The following is a 14,005-nucleotide window of genomic DNA, read 5'->3' as shown; positions in this document are numbered from 1 at the left end:
TTGCCTTGCAATTACACAGGCACCCAATGATATTCCATGCACCGTCTCTTTGTTTTAGTCAAATTGCCATTAATCCCCCAAACTACACAGGAGGACCAGGACGCCTCCCGCCACAGACACACGTTTGCACTTCTATCTTTGTGAGGACTCTCATTGACATAATGCATTGCCTGACCCTAACCCCAACCCCAACCTATACCTGATTGTAACCCTAACCCTAAAACCAAGTCTTGACCATCATACAACCCTTTGAAGGTTTGTCAGAAAGTGAGGACTGACACACACACACACACACACACACACACACACACACACACACACACACACACACACACACACACACAATTTCTCTCATTGATATGTCTGGTGCGGCACAGAGCCACCACAAAGTGGTTATACTCTTTAATTAAAAAGAAGTGAATAAATAGACAAAGGAAGAGAGAACTGAAAGAGATCCATGATATGAATGTAATGAATTAGTCAATTTCCTTTTTAAAAGAAAAAAAATATGTATGACATTTAGTTGACACCCATATCGGGAGCATCTTACAGCGAGATGAATGAGCAGGTAAGCTTTAGGTAAGCTTCGATAAGGTGCGGGGTCTTGTAAAGGACACAGGACCCGGATTCAAACCCCTGTGTCAGCAAGAATCTGCCCTGCTTTAGTGTCCTTGTGCAAGACACCAAACTCCCTCCCAGCTCCAGTGAGGCTACTGCTCAGCTGAGCCTACATGAGGGTTAAGGGCGACTCTCTAGAAGTGAGATTAATTACTTGCACACTGGGTGGTTAACAGGGTACAATAGTACAAACTGTGCAGACAGTGTGCAGTTTATTGTGGATGCCTTAAAGCAATTTTTTTCCAGGTAACCTAGAGGTGAAAGATAATATTCTGTCAGCACAGCTTTACATTTTAATCCATGACACAGCCACTTTCAAACTGTCTCTGAACACTTCTCTAAATCCTTACCTGCTAACTCACTGCAAGTTGCTTTTGACAAGACTGTCAGTGGCTGAAATGTAGCATAACTGACAGACATTTATAATCGGAATCATTCCGATGCAATCAGGATCGGTAGCAAATAGGCTAAAACAAAGCGAGTAACAACTTTAGAGATCAACTATACCAGTGGAACAAATGGATATGGCCATCACTTAAACATAAAACTACCTCAATTACACAATTATTTATAAAATTCTTTTAAAATATATTATGTTCTGTTATCTTTTATTAGGAGTAGAAATGTGGGTAACATTGACTAATCCACTCTCGTGATCTATAACAGCTTACATCACCTTAATTCAATTAAATAACATAAAATAAAATCAGTTTTACTCCGAAAAAGAGAGATTATGTAGGCCATGTAAAGCTGCTAAATTGCCAGAAGAGTTGAAAGGTTAATATATGCAGCTGTTTTAAAGGATATGTTTGTGACCGTGGCCTTGTGAGAGGCAGAAAACCACAGCTAATTACAGTTTAACCAAGCACCTCAGACAGCAGGCATATACAAGCACCCCACCCCTCAGAGCTACTGGCTCTTCAAGTAGCTAGATGTAACAGACACATGCAGCGGTAGGAAAAAAAAAAATATGAATAAATAAAACGCGTACAGCAAAACCGTTACGTGACACAAACGCACACATAATCATGTAAGGCCTATAAACACTGATTTTTCAGATACGTAATTCAAACAGGGAAATTCAAGAACACGTGACACGTGCACTAACAAAAACACAAAGGGAGAGATCAACAATAGGTCTTCTGTGGCGACGCCATGCCAGAAAAGAGTGGGTGTCGCTCAGTTCATCTTTCAACACAGTACTATATGCACACAACCATTACATGTCCTTGCTTGTTTGGTTTTTTTTGTTATTTGTTTTTTTTGTCCTGGAGGGCAGGTGATGTCATTGGTGAGAACTGAGGGAAATACAGAAAAATGAATAAAGAGAATAAGGGGGTAGCCAAATTGGCTAGAGGACTTCTGAATGATGGCCCGGTTGTTCTAACTGTAAACACTTGTGTGAGTAGAGGGAATCTTGCCATACCTGTAGGGAATTACTCTGTCTATGCTCACAAGATGCCAAGGTTTTGATTTATGCCCCCCCTACCTCAGGCCATGTGTGGGCTCCAGTTTAACCATAGACACTGTCTACGCAGCTCAATACTGCCTTCTTTTCTGAACTACAAATAGAAGACAGAGAATGGATACAGAAGTTTAGATAGAAAGATACATACATGCCTACACATATTCTTTATTAATCCCTGAAGGGATTGGGGAAGCCAATGTGTCGCTAAAGCATTCTTTTGCTCAAAAGCAAGACATGGTATGGGAAGCACAGCATGGTTCTCCTGTAGTTAGCACCTCCATGGGAAAACCTGTCAACGCTTGCTAAAAGCATTTATCATTTTCCCTCTAGAAATGGGGAGAGGAATGATAGAGTCTTTAGCATTCTAGCAATGCTAGCAGTGAGGCCAATCGATTGATAAACCCTCAGCATTACCTCAGCCGCTTCCACATTATAGGCTGTGATTGAGAGGAAACTGCTAATGGTCATGTTTTGCAGATTTCAGTGTGATTAGGATGATCGCAACGACCTACTAGTTTCTGAGGGAAATCAAGCTGATTGGCAATAGCTTGTATTTGTAAAGCTTGCACAACATGGGCAATGGAAAAGTAAAAGCATTACTTACTCACATGCCACTGCTAGCATCAATAACTGAGGATGTTTTTCTAACCCACTTAACCATCTTTCAGTCACCCGTTTGAGTATGTAATGGGGGAAAATTCATTATCAGCAGCAATTCTGTGACAATGGGGCTGCATCTTCAAATTCTCACAGACGCAATATGGATGGGAGTTCAGTTTCCCCAAAGTTTTCTAACCCTCTTTTCTAACTCTTACCAAGTATTAAACTCCCAGGTGTCCAGTGCAAATGCACAAAGGTAATGTTCGCATTAGAAAATAGCAAATTAAGCATATTTTTACCAAAAGTTGTTCAACCCAACTAGATTAAAAGGTTGAGTGAATAACGGATGTACATTCATCAGGTGCAACTCCAGTGAGATGCTCATATTGTTTAGTATTTGCTATGTTAGTCATAAGCACTCATAAACCAATAATATTGCATGGCCATGTTTTTTTTTTTTTGGCATCTTTCTAAATACTTAACATTTAACACTTAAAACAGCTTTGAGAAATATTAACTATTGTACTATAATAATGCACTAATGCACAATATACTAAAGAAATGCACTGAAATATTGCTGCTCATTTTTTTTTATATTCAGACTGAAAACTTTCATTCACTTTCAGTCACAGTCCATTCATGAAACTCTAGGTTATTCCCACTGATGGGCAATGGTTAATCAGATTTTTTTTCTCTTTATGAAAACAGTACATCTCTCCAGATTAACCAGTCGCCAGTAATTACAGCCAAAATGGCGGCACAATTTCCACTGAGTGGTGGCAGTCACTGGCTATCAGGGACTCACACTTTGACATGGTCCAGCTTTAAATTCAGCTCGTTTCCCCATGCAATATTGATACTAATGCATTTGATTGCTGAGACTGAGAAAGGCAGCGAAGGGAAGTGGAGATGGGAATTTCCATCATGAGCATGAAATGAGAGCAAGACCAATAGATATAAAGTGTGTGCACATGCACACCTACACACATGCCACAATGGTCCAACAGAAATTAAAAAGGAAGAGGTGAATCCTACAAAGTGATTGAAGATACAGGCAAGTATATACATGGATTTCTTGATAAGAGATCAGTGACTTCAAAGGACAGAGGTATTTCCATCCAGTCATACCCACTGTACTGTTACACTTGTTTGAACACACACACACACACACACACACACACACACACACACACACACACACACAGTAAAGATGTGAAGTTGTATTCGTGAGGAGAAAAAAACACTACTTATCACCTGAGGGACCACATTAATAATCCCTTTATGATGTGAACAGCAAGCTCACTTCACATACAGTAGAAAAGACCTCAGTTTGGTTAGGCTTGATGATCAAAACTGATTGTTTGATGTCTAGAACTTCAAAAAGAATAATAATTTCTGTGTTTGTCTAGTCCCAAAAAAAGTTGGACTTTCCACAGGAGTACGTTTTTCATGCATTATTTGGTTTCTTCTTCTAGTTATAGTGGGTGTCTCAACAACATCTATTTTTTTGCTCCAGGATTCTGACAGACCGTGTTTAAAGTGACTCCCTGCTACAGCCTGGTAGGGATGTTGTTGATTCTCCAGGGATGGGTACTGGCCCCTCTTTGAGGAGGTTGTGGCAAACTGTCATCTAAATGTCAATGGAAGAGTATAGCTTTTCTTTTTTTTGAAAATCCACTTCACAACAAATCTTCCGACACATTAATTCACAGGTTACAAACCTAAAAAAAATCTCTAAACCTACTGCACATTTTATTATTCATAATAAAATTAATAATAATAATAATAATAATACTAAAACATTTGATTGTTAAAATTAGCTAGCTGTTGTTACAGCTTATTCAGAATTGATTATGCCGGTGGCTTATTATGGCCTCAGCAAAGACAAAGGTCAGTCTACCACAAAAGGCTGCCTACATCTGGTTGAGTGTGATTCACTTTCTCAGAGATTCTCAGAGAACCTTTGAGGACTTTAGCAGTTAATGTATTTGCGATATCCAGCCAAGGGGCAACTATTATTTGTTTATAAACGGTAATAAGGGATAAGAAATGAGCCAATGCCTATACAGGTTTATTTTCTTAAAATTGGGACATTGTTTGCAATACACTGATGACACAACACCAGTGTTCTTGTTCAATACCTACAACAAAAGCCTGATAGAGGAATTTTAACTAATCTAAAATACCACTAATGCTACTTATTTAAAGGCCCCTTTGGTAATTTTAACTCTTAAAAATCAAATAAGTTATTAACAACTTGAGGAATTTATGTCTTTTTGTCTAAGAGAATGGCAAAGATGTCTCCAAAATCAGAAAACCGAGAACACCGTTCCACCAACTTGTAACCTGTCAAGTCAAAGCTAACATAGTTTAGTTCATAACAATGGTTGATATAGATATGCCAGAGCATAATGTTCCAGGCAGAAAGAAAAATGCACATCCAGCTCTGCTAAGTGGCTAATGTTACTGTTAGCAGCTAATGATGAACTAACGTTAAATAACCGCAGAAAAATCCATATTAATATGTTGCTAACCACAGATAAACACATTGTTAGATGAAAGCAGAACTTACACAGATGTAGACTGCTTGCTTATTCCTGTTAGCATTACTTCTTTAACAGCTCGCTGATGGCTAAATGTTAACTGATAGTTGCTAGCTAACCGCTGTGGACTGCAGCTGTGTGAAAAGGGGGAACCATAAACTTTAAAATTGGGGCTTGAAACAGTTTGTATCAACAGGAGTATGTGATCAGTAAACACTAAGTACATGACTCTTAATATGTCTATGACAAGTAATGTAATGTTGTTTTGGTTAAATGGTTGGTAACCTACTGTTACCCACTACTGGTAGCCAGATAGTACAGCTAATATACTGTAAATGCCCAGTGTTCTGACTGACCTTTCCAAACTGCACAACAGTAGTCATTGTCTGGTTGCTGTGTAATGACGTATTATTTTCTGTGTACATGTTCCAGGCAAGCAAGACTTGCTCCAGTTCCTACAACTATGATACAAACAGTAGCAAACTGAACCACAATACAGCGCTGCAGTTGTTCTGATAACTAGACAGCATCGGGAGAGAGAGATGGATCTCACAACGTGCCCCTCCCTCCAAAAAAAGGGTATATGTGGCCAAAACTTTAAAGGACTGAAATTCACTTTAAAGGACGCACATTTAATATTCTTGGACAATATTGTGCATATTTGAAAATGTTTTAGCATCTCTTTATTGTGGATTTAAGACTTGGAGGAAAAAAAGAATGAGGCTCTTGCAATACCTGATTGTTACGAAAATAAACCAGTTGTGCTGTTGCTTTTCAGTGAAAAACACTAATTTTCCAGCAAATACTGTCTTTTTCATGGCCCCCTGTAGACTCTGCTATCTGCTGGCGACTGTTTATGTTTAGCCTTCAGCTGCTCTCTCTCCCTCTGCAGTCTTTCACCTTAGATGAAGTTTTTATGCGTCAGCTCCGAGTTACAGACTTTTACCTCAACCGGTTTACTGCCTTTCATTGATTTATACCCTACAGAAGACCAACAACAAAGATGAAGGATCCAGGTCCATTCATCAGTTTGTGTGTGTGTGTGTGTGTGTGTGTGTGTGTGTGTGTGTGTTTGTGTGTGTCACATGTGTATTTGTGTGTTGTGACTAGGCTAATTGTATTTGTTGTACTGTATGTGTCAGTGTTTGTGCTTGCCTCTGCGAACAATATTGTCCATGTGTGCTTGTGTGCATTTATTTATTATTATATATTTATACATGTATGAGACATGTATGTGTATTTATGTGTGCAGAAACGGTGTATATAGTATATAGTACCTAATATTGGTAGTTTGTATTTGCACGTTTACGTATTTGTGCAGATGATTTTATATTGCTGTTTCTTTGCACTTTTATGTGTGCATTTGGTGTAATAATTTAGTATGCACCTATTTAAGTGTATCCAGATAATTTCTCTGTTTCTATATCTGTGTGTAATTGTGTGTGTGTGTGTGTGTGTGTGTCTTTGAGAAGCAGAGGTATACCCAGACCCACATACACACACACCAACCTCAGCTATAAAACAAGTCTATAGCAACCATCTGTTTTTTTAACATGCTGAAATCATAACAGTATCTATTCCATGTGTCATTGGGAAGGTTTGCCTCTCTCTCTCTCTCTCTCTCTCTCTCTCTCTCTCTCTGTCTCTTTCTCCCTTCCTCACAACACCTTTTAAGCTTCCTTCATCAGAACACTGGCTAAATTCTAAGGCAAGATCTACCTTGAGAAAAAAAGAGGGAAAACCCAACCCCCAAGCTACACTGTCCTGTGATACCTAAAAGCTATGTAAATCGTGAGACATACAGGTGGTATAAGAGAAAGAGCAAATGTGTGTGTCTCTGTGCGAAGGAAGGTATGTTTGGCTTGTAAATATATCCACCTGACTAGTTGTCCTTCAAATCCTCCATCTCTTTTTTCGTTTTTCTCCATCTAGCCCCTTCCCCTCCTCTCCCTCATTTCCTCTCTCTCCCTGTCTTCCCCTCTCCAACTCATGCATACTAAACTATGCTTGCATTGCAGATGTTTCGTAGGGAATCACATGAATTTGCATGGAACTGCAGGACTATTATGTAAATGCCCCAGCCTGTATCTACCTCCCCGCTTCACTCTTTCATTGCTATCCGCTCCATCCTGACAGATCGGTGTCAAAGGAATTTGAAACAAGGTGCACCTGTCATTATACACCATGTGTAGGGAATCCCCAGTGTAAGAGAAGAGCTCACGCAAGGGAGAAATGTTCAAATGTGTTGCAAGATACTGTCAGTGACATTAACATTTTAAGCATTAACTTTGACTTACATTCGATGCAACAGTAGAATAAACAACATCATTGTGCAACAGGTAGTAAGGTGTGCCGAGATCTGACAACAAACATAACGAAATGTATTTCTGTGACCATGCATGTTTGTGCATTAGGTACCGATAAATATATTAGAATACAGAATGTTCAAAACAATGTTTGTAAAAGTAGGATTCATAGTGCTTCAGAGAAACTTATGTTTTCAATTATGGGAAAATCAGAGTCTCCAGTCTATGTGACTCGTGCATTCAGAGCATTCAGGGACATTGTGGCACCCTGAACAAAGTCTTGACTGATATTTGGACATTTGTACATCCAGAACAAACTCCAGAGCATATCATATATGAAATGTATTTTCTATTCCATTTCTGCCTAAAGTGAAGGCTGTTTGCATAGGTAGGGAGAACTGCACTTTCGTAACCACATTAAGAGATTGCAAAACGCCCTGCCCTGGCAACCTCTCCTTGGAATATCTTTCTCATGAGCCTTTGGCCTCAACTCTTCCCAACCTCCCAGGCCCAGAAATGGTGCTTGACGCCTCTGAGGCACCTTGTGTCGGCCATCTGCTTTCCCCTGGGAGCACCATAATCGTTCTTTGGAATCTTAAGATCCCTTTGAGCTCCAGTTTGCCTTCTAAAGGAGATTCCTGTTTTATTTTCTTTTTCAAATTTAGAACTTGCTAACTTATATTGTTAAATGAGTGCTGACTTCAAAGTAGAGCAGTTTATGGGTCAATCTTGAAGTTATGAATAAGCCTGAGACTTTGCTTTCAAAATTGTCCTTCATAAAGCTCAGAATCATCAGTGTTCTGTGATTTTTTTTTCTGATGAATGCTCAGGTAGCCTTCATGGCTTTTTGGAGAAAAAAAATGATAGACTGTTGTGTTTGACTTCTTCCAAAAGGAAATGGTCCTTTACAAAAAGATTTGAGGTTACGCAGAGCCCACTGAATCTTTAGCCTTTTGTTTTTCTCCAGGTGATGCCCTGAGTTCAATCGTTGGGAAATGGGTTTACTCTGAACATTATGAGGCTGCACTGTCCTCCCAATAAACCACCCAGGGCTGTGAGGCTTTTAGCTGAAATCCACCTCAGCTGAGGTTGAGTGCACAGCAGCAAGCGTCAGGGTCTTGCAGCAGGGGCCAACGGATTGGCAGCTGGGAGGCTGGAGCGGCAAGCTGACCTCCTAAGTGCGGACTTTATTGCACAGCCTTTTTGTTTACCACTGAGGGGTGACACACTATCTGTCTCCTGTGTAACCTCGCCATACTGTTGGCAGACGAAATCCACACAAACCACACACACACAGAAGAACACTTGTTTTTATTTTCTGCCTCTCCTGGTCTGTCGTGCTGGCTGCCAACAATCATAAAGGCCAAAGGTTACAGGTGGCACTGTCTGTGATGGCCATCACCTTGGCTAGAAAGAGTCTGGGAAGGGAGGGTGCTGCTACATATTATATATGGGGGAGGCATTTAACTATAGGACACAGTACAGGTCACAGTTGGAAGCCGGAGAGGGGAGGTGAGAAGGGGGGGTGTGAGACAGTCCTTGACAATAATGGGGCAGTTGGTTGTGGATGCTATCTGTATGTATGTATGTGCGTTAGGGACACTGGAAAGGAAGGGTGGAATGGTTGACATCCATTTTTTGGCCAATAGAGTCAGACAAGCATCACTGACTGGCCAGAGGCTTGAATGCACTTTAAAAATTGCAACAGGAGTGGGAAATAAGTTTTTGAAGGGCGGCTGGGACAGCTGGGGAAGCACGCTTCATATTCATTCTGGAAATGGGATGCGGATGGTGGGAAATGAGATTATTCTAAGTGATCGAAGAGGAGGTGGAGGAAGGAAACACTGGCAGACCAGGGTGCTTAGAAAATGTCTCCAAAACTCTTCTGTGTAATTGGCAAGGCTCACTGTGTAACATTTGCTGTGTGGTTTGAGAAGTTTCATTTTCAAAATGAGATACATACCATTTGAAAAGCTGTGACACCTACACCATAAAATAACTGCTGGCATGTTAACCAAATTCACAAGTGAGTGAAACTGGAACTATCTTTGGCCCTTTTCCTTAAAAGTTAAAATTTAGATGATACAATTTTTATTTTATGTAGAAATTGAAAATCAACTGTGATTTTTTTCCGAAATTAATGTACAGTATAACAAGAGAGGTCAGTGTAATGTAAAGTGCTTGTCATTATATATATGGACCTTGAAGACTGTGTGTGCTTAAGAAGAATGTAGCATCACAACATCATTACATATGATAATCAAATTGTAGTATTTGCACAAGAGAGACACACACACACACACACACACACACACACACACACACACCATTGATGAAATCCTCTTTTCATCAATGGTGGTCATCTTTTTCAGGGTCTTTTTTTTCAGGGAATTAACTGAAAATAGAGTTAATCTTGGAAATTTGCTTCTGAAACTGGATCACAGGCCATCAACAGGCAGATTCAGGAACCTCAATTCAGTAGCCAGAGTTTATAAGATTAAACTTTTTCCATTTGTGTTTAGGGAAGGTGCATTTTAATTTGAACTCTTTTGTGCTATTATCTTATTAAGGACAAAAAGAGGAGTAAACATGAACATTATTGATCACCACCAGAAATTTTAAATTCCCACCACCATCAAGCCAGCAAGTACTGCAGAAGATGAAGATCCACAAGAAACCACACTGCACACCCCTTAACATACTACACATATTCCCACTGCTGCCACTTGGGATTTAGTTGGTTAAACATAATATTTTAGTTAGTACGTCTCTGCACTAATGTTCAAAATAACATTAAATTGCTTTCATTTTACATTATTATAAAGCGATTAAACTGAATATTATTATATGGTTCAATGTACAAGAAAGAAGATAAACATATTACTGTCTCAATTAGTGCTGTGCAACTCCATGTGCCGTAAACTGTGGTTAGATCCTGTTTGGGTTGGAGTTTAGGGGAGTGTCTGTACCACTGTCAATCACACAGCTTTGTAAAGAGCAGACTGACTGCCTGTCAGTCCACCCATCACAGTCCAACCACCAGCACTGAAAGCCTGGGAAAGGCAACTGTTTTTTACAGCCACTTTAAAAAAAGGCACGAGGAACAGACAGCAGCATATGTGACACTTTGACTCGGGACTTTAACTAGAAACCCAAGCCCTGCTTTCCAGATACAGACACAGACACAGACACACACGGACTCATAAGGTGAAAACAATACCAGTCACACTGTCGCGGCTGGTAATAATACCGTATTTAAGGTGCTCCACTAAAAATATTTTAATTGCCAAGTACTTTGTGACAAATAAATAACTGAACAACATAATCAGCTATATCCCTGTGTTTGCTGTCGATCTCACCTGTTGCTAATGCCCTAGCTGGCTCTCCCACAGCAGCATGTTGGCCACTGTCCTCCTCCTCCTCTCCTACATCTCTCTCTCCATTAGCTACAGCTATTCCTTCCTGACCCTCTCTTGCTGCTTCAGTTGTCAGAGCAGCACTGGTTGAAGCCTGAAATTCGAAACAAATTAATTGGATAGTTTATCACACTCGTCAGAGTGTTCAGCTTTCCCACGTGTGTCTTCTTAAGTTCCTAGGTACTCTCTTTTGCTAATACCTCTAGTACAGGCTGTCTTTGCGCCTCCTCAGGATGAGCCATTTTGAGTTTTCTGAAAATATTTTTCAGTATTCCTCTGGATGGAGGAACAAACATTCAACAAACAAACATTCAACAAACAGTCAAACAATTAACATTAACGTTATCCCCTTGCACAAACAGTCTACACTGACTAGCAGCTATGCAAGTCGTCATGTCTGTGGGGAAAAGCCAACAACAATTCCTCCTCCTGCGTATGATCATGTTTTGATTCAGAGTGTGCACGGAGAGGAGGGGCTATATGTATGATTAGTCGACTAAACAATCAAACATTTTTACCCTCACACGTCGGCACCCGAAAGAGGTACAACAGGTGAGCGAATCAATGCGCTGCACACAGCTATACAATAAAATAAGATTTACCCATTTGAAATATAACATAAATAGAGAATCCATTATGTGGCGATCAATGTTGATATTGTCGCTGCCTGCTACATATAAATGAGAGTATTTAAAATTCAGGCGTCTTAATTTCAAATTATTGTGAACTGAAGTGCTGTGAAATAATACACCAAGAGAAGAGCAACATATTCAGACAATTTGAGCTAATGTGTTTTTGGAAGCTCAGGACTGAAAAAATTCCCCCAAAAATCCCCTCACTGGTGCTACATAACCATCAGACAGCCGAGTGTGAAAGGTCCCGTGTCCTTTGGCTGAACACTGAAGCTCAAGCCTCCTCATGTGACCCGTTGAGCATTTAGCCAGCGGTTGGCAGATTATGTACATGCGGGGGGGGATTCAGTAGGAGGTAATAATCTGGCATGATCCATATTAATGTATTCCTCCACAATAAATTATTGAAACACAGAGCCAGTGTTATCCATTGGCCTTACTTTCCTCCCACCCACGGAAACAAAGAGTTTGTTTGTTTGGCAGACAGAAGGTTATTGTGGACGATGGGCATGCACATGGGTGAAAGCCAGGGAAAGGCAGTGATGATAACACAGTGGAGATTACATGAAACCTGCTCACACACGCACTTATTTGAGAAGAGGCGCATACAGTGGCTACATGTGCATGGCCCTCGCAGTTGTGTGTTCAAAGCTTCTCCTCTGTGTCTACAAAGTCAGCAGTCGTTTCTTTGAGCACCCCTCTACCCTCTGACCCATTCACTCCAGCCAACGACCAGCCGTCACCATCCTTTTAAACCCCCACCATACACCACTTTTTGTGCAGTTGACTTGAGAATGAATTTCAGAGGGCCATGGGAGGAATGGGACTTGAGGAGGGCTGGTGAGGTCGTGTGCTGAGGTCAAAGGTGGGAGGTCAGACAGCTGGTAAACCTCTTTAAATCGTCTTTTTTCTTTTTACACCACACATTCCATCACAGCAGGGCACCGCTAGCTAGTCACCCATCCCTGCCTGATTTAACACCATGTTTGTGTGTGAAGTATATGTGCAAGCGTTTGCATACCTTATGTGTTTGTGCATGAGTCAGACTCATGCTATGGCAGGCATACAAAATGTCATATTTTTAGGAGACTCCAGAATACAAAAGCAGATTTATTCCCTAGTATTCAAAACAGCAACGCCCCAGTAGCAATGGGGTGGGTGGGGGTATCGGGTTTGTTTGTTTTCCTGCCTGCAGTACTCACGCTGATTTTAATTGGTGGGGGGGGGCTTTTAAGTCCTACAACTAATGCATAAACAAGACCCCTTTCTCTCTGTCTCTGTCTTTTATTTTCAAACATGCTGTGCATTGTTGTGCTGTGTGCCACACTGCATGGAGTGAGAGGGAGGGGTTAACGAAAGAGACAGAGAGTGAGGTAGAGATAGCTCTACTCTCTCGGTCTCTGATACAGTATGTACACATACATACAGTAGTATGGCAGTGGCTGGAGAAGAGAAAAAAAACAGGGAGACTTAATGGAGACAGATGAATGTACCATGTTGGCACCAGCCAAGGCTGTGTAGGGCAGTGTCAGTGACCTGAGGAACAATTTATACTCAGAGAAAGAGAGGGAGAAAGGCCGTGAGAAAGGGAAGTCTTCAGAGAGCTCAGACTGCAAAGTCAGTGCTTCATGCAGCATTTTGGGCATGGAGCACTTAGCTCAAGAGCACTTTGGAAGTGATAGTGGGTACTGCAATTCCTGCTGCCCTTGAATCAGCAGTTCACTGTTTAAACAGACCCTCCTGTCTCCGGATTAAACCAGAAACCTTTCAGTTTCAGTGATTTACATTATACCAGCCAGAGAAAACCAAAATAATCTTGGGCCACATCTTTGCATTGAATGGAAAAAGCCCCTAAACTACACCAGAGATGTTTTAATATTCTAATCAAGTTATGGATTTCCATCTTTTTTATTTGTTTTTTCTTTACAATGTAATCCATAACCAAATTCAAACCTGGTCTCAGTCTCAAATCAAGTCTTGAGACAGATTTTTTTCTTGCTATATTGTTTTGGACTTGTCTGACAGGGTTTTGACTTGGACCTCTTCTCTTGGTTTTGGCCACTGGTATCACCCATTGTGTTCTTAGGTCTTTTTTTGGCTCACATCTTCCCAGTCGGCATTCTCATCTTTTGATTCTCCCTTAGTAAGCTATCAAGGGGTAAACACAAAACTGGGGTAGATGCCAAGTTCCCAAGAGAAGACAAAATGATTTCTTCTATTGTTTTGTCATTTATGAGTACACTCAGTAGCCATTTTCCATGGTGTGTCTTTGCCAAGAAATCCTCATCACTGGCCAAGAATCCTGCTTTATGGCCATTTTATGCCAAATGTTTTCTACAAATTCAGCCTGACAGGAGACAACAGGTTCACCTGGATTTTGAGGAAGCTCAGACAAATTTGTTTGCAATTAGAGCTATATTAC

At 40.6% G+C, this 14,005-nt stretch overlaps 1 protein-coding gene across 13 annotated transcripts in view; it reads right to left on the bottom strand.

The window, feature by feature from the left end:
- Positions 1-14,005, bottom strand: part of ptprsa (protein tyrosine phosphatase receptor type Sa) — a 230,334-nt gene that overhangs the window by 131,275 nt on the left and 85,054 nt on the right. The gene's annotated exons all lie outside the window — the stretch shown is intronic.

The sequence above is a fragment of the Xiphias gladius genome, chromosome 6 (genome assembly GCF_016859285.1).
Source record: "Xiphias gladius isolate SHS-SW01 ecotype Sanya breed wild chromosome 6, ASM1685928v1, whole genome shotgun sequence".
NCBI classification, from domain to species: domain Eukaryota; kingdom Metazoa; phylum Chordata; class Actinopteri; order Istiophoriformes; family Xiphiidae; genus Xiphias; species Xiphias gladius.
The sequence above is the reverse complement of the archived record's forward strand: the minus strand, read 5'-3'. Positions and strand labels throughout refer to the sequence as shown.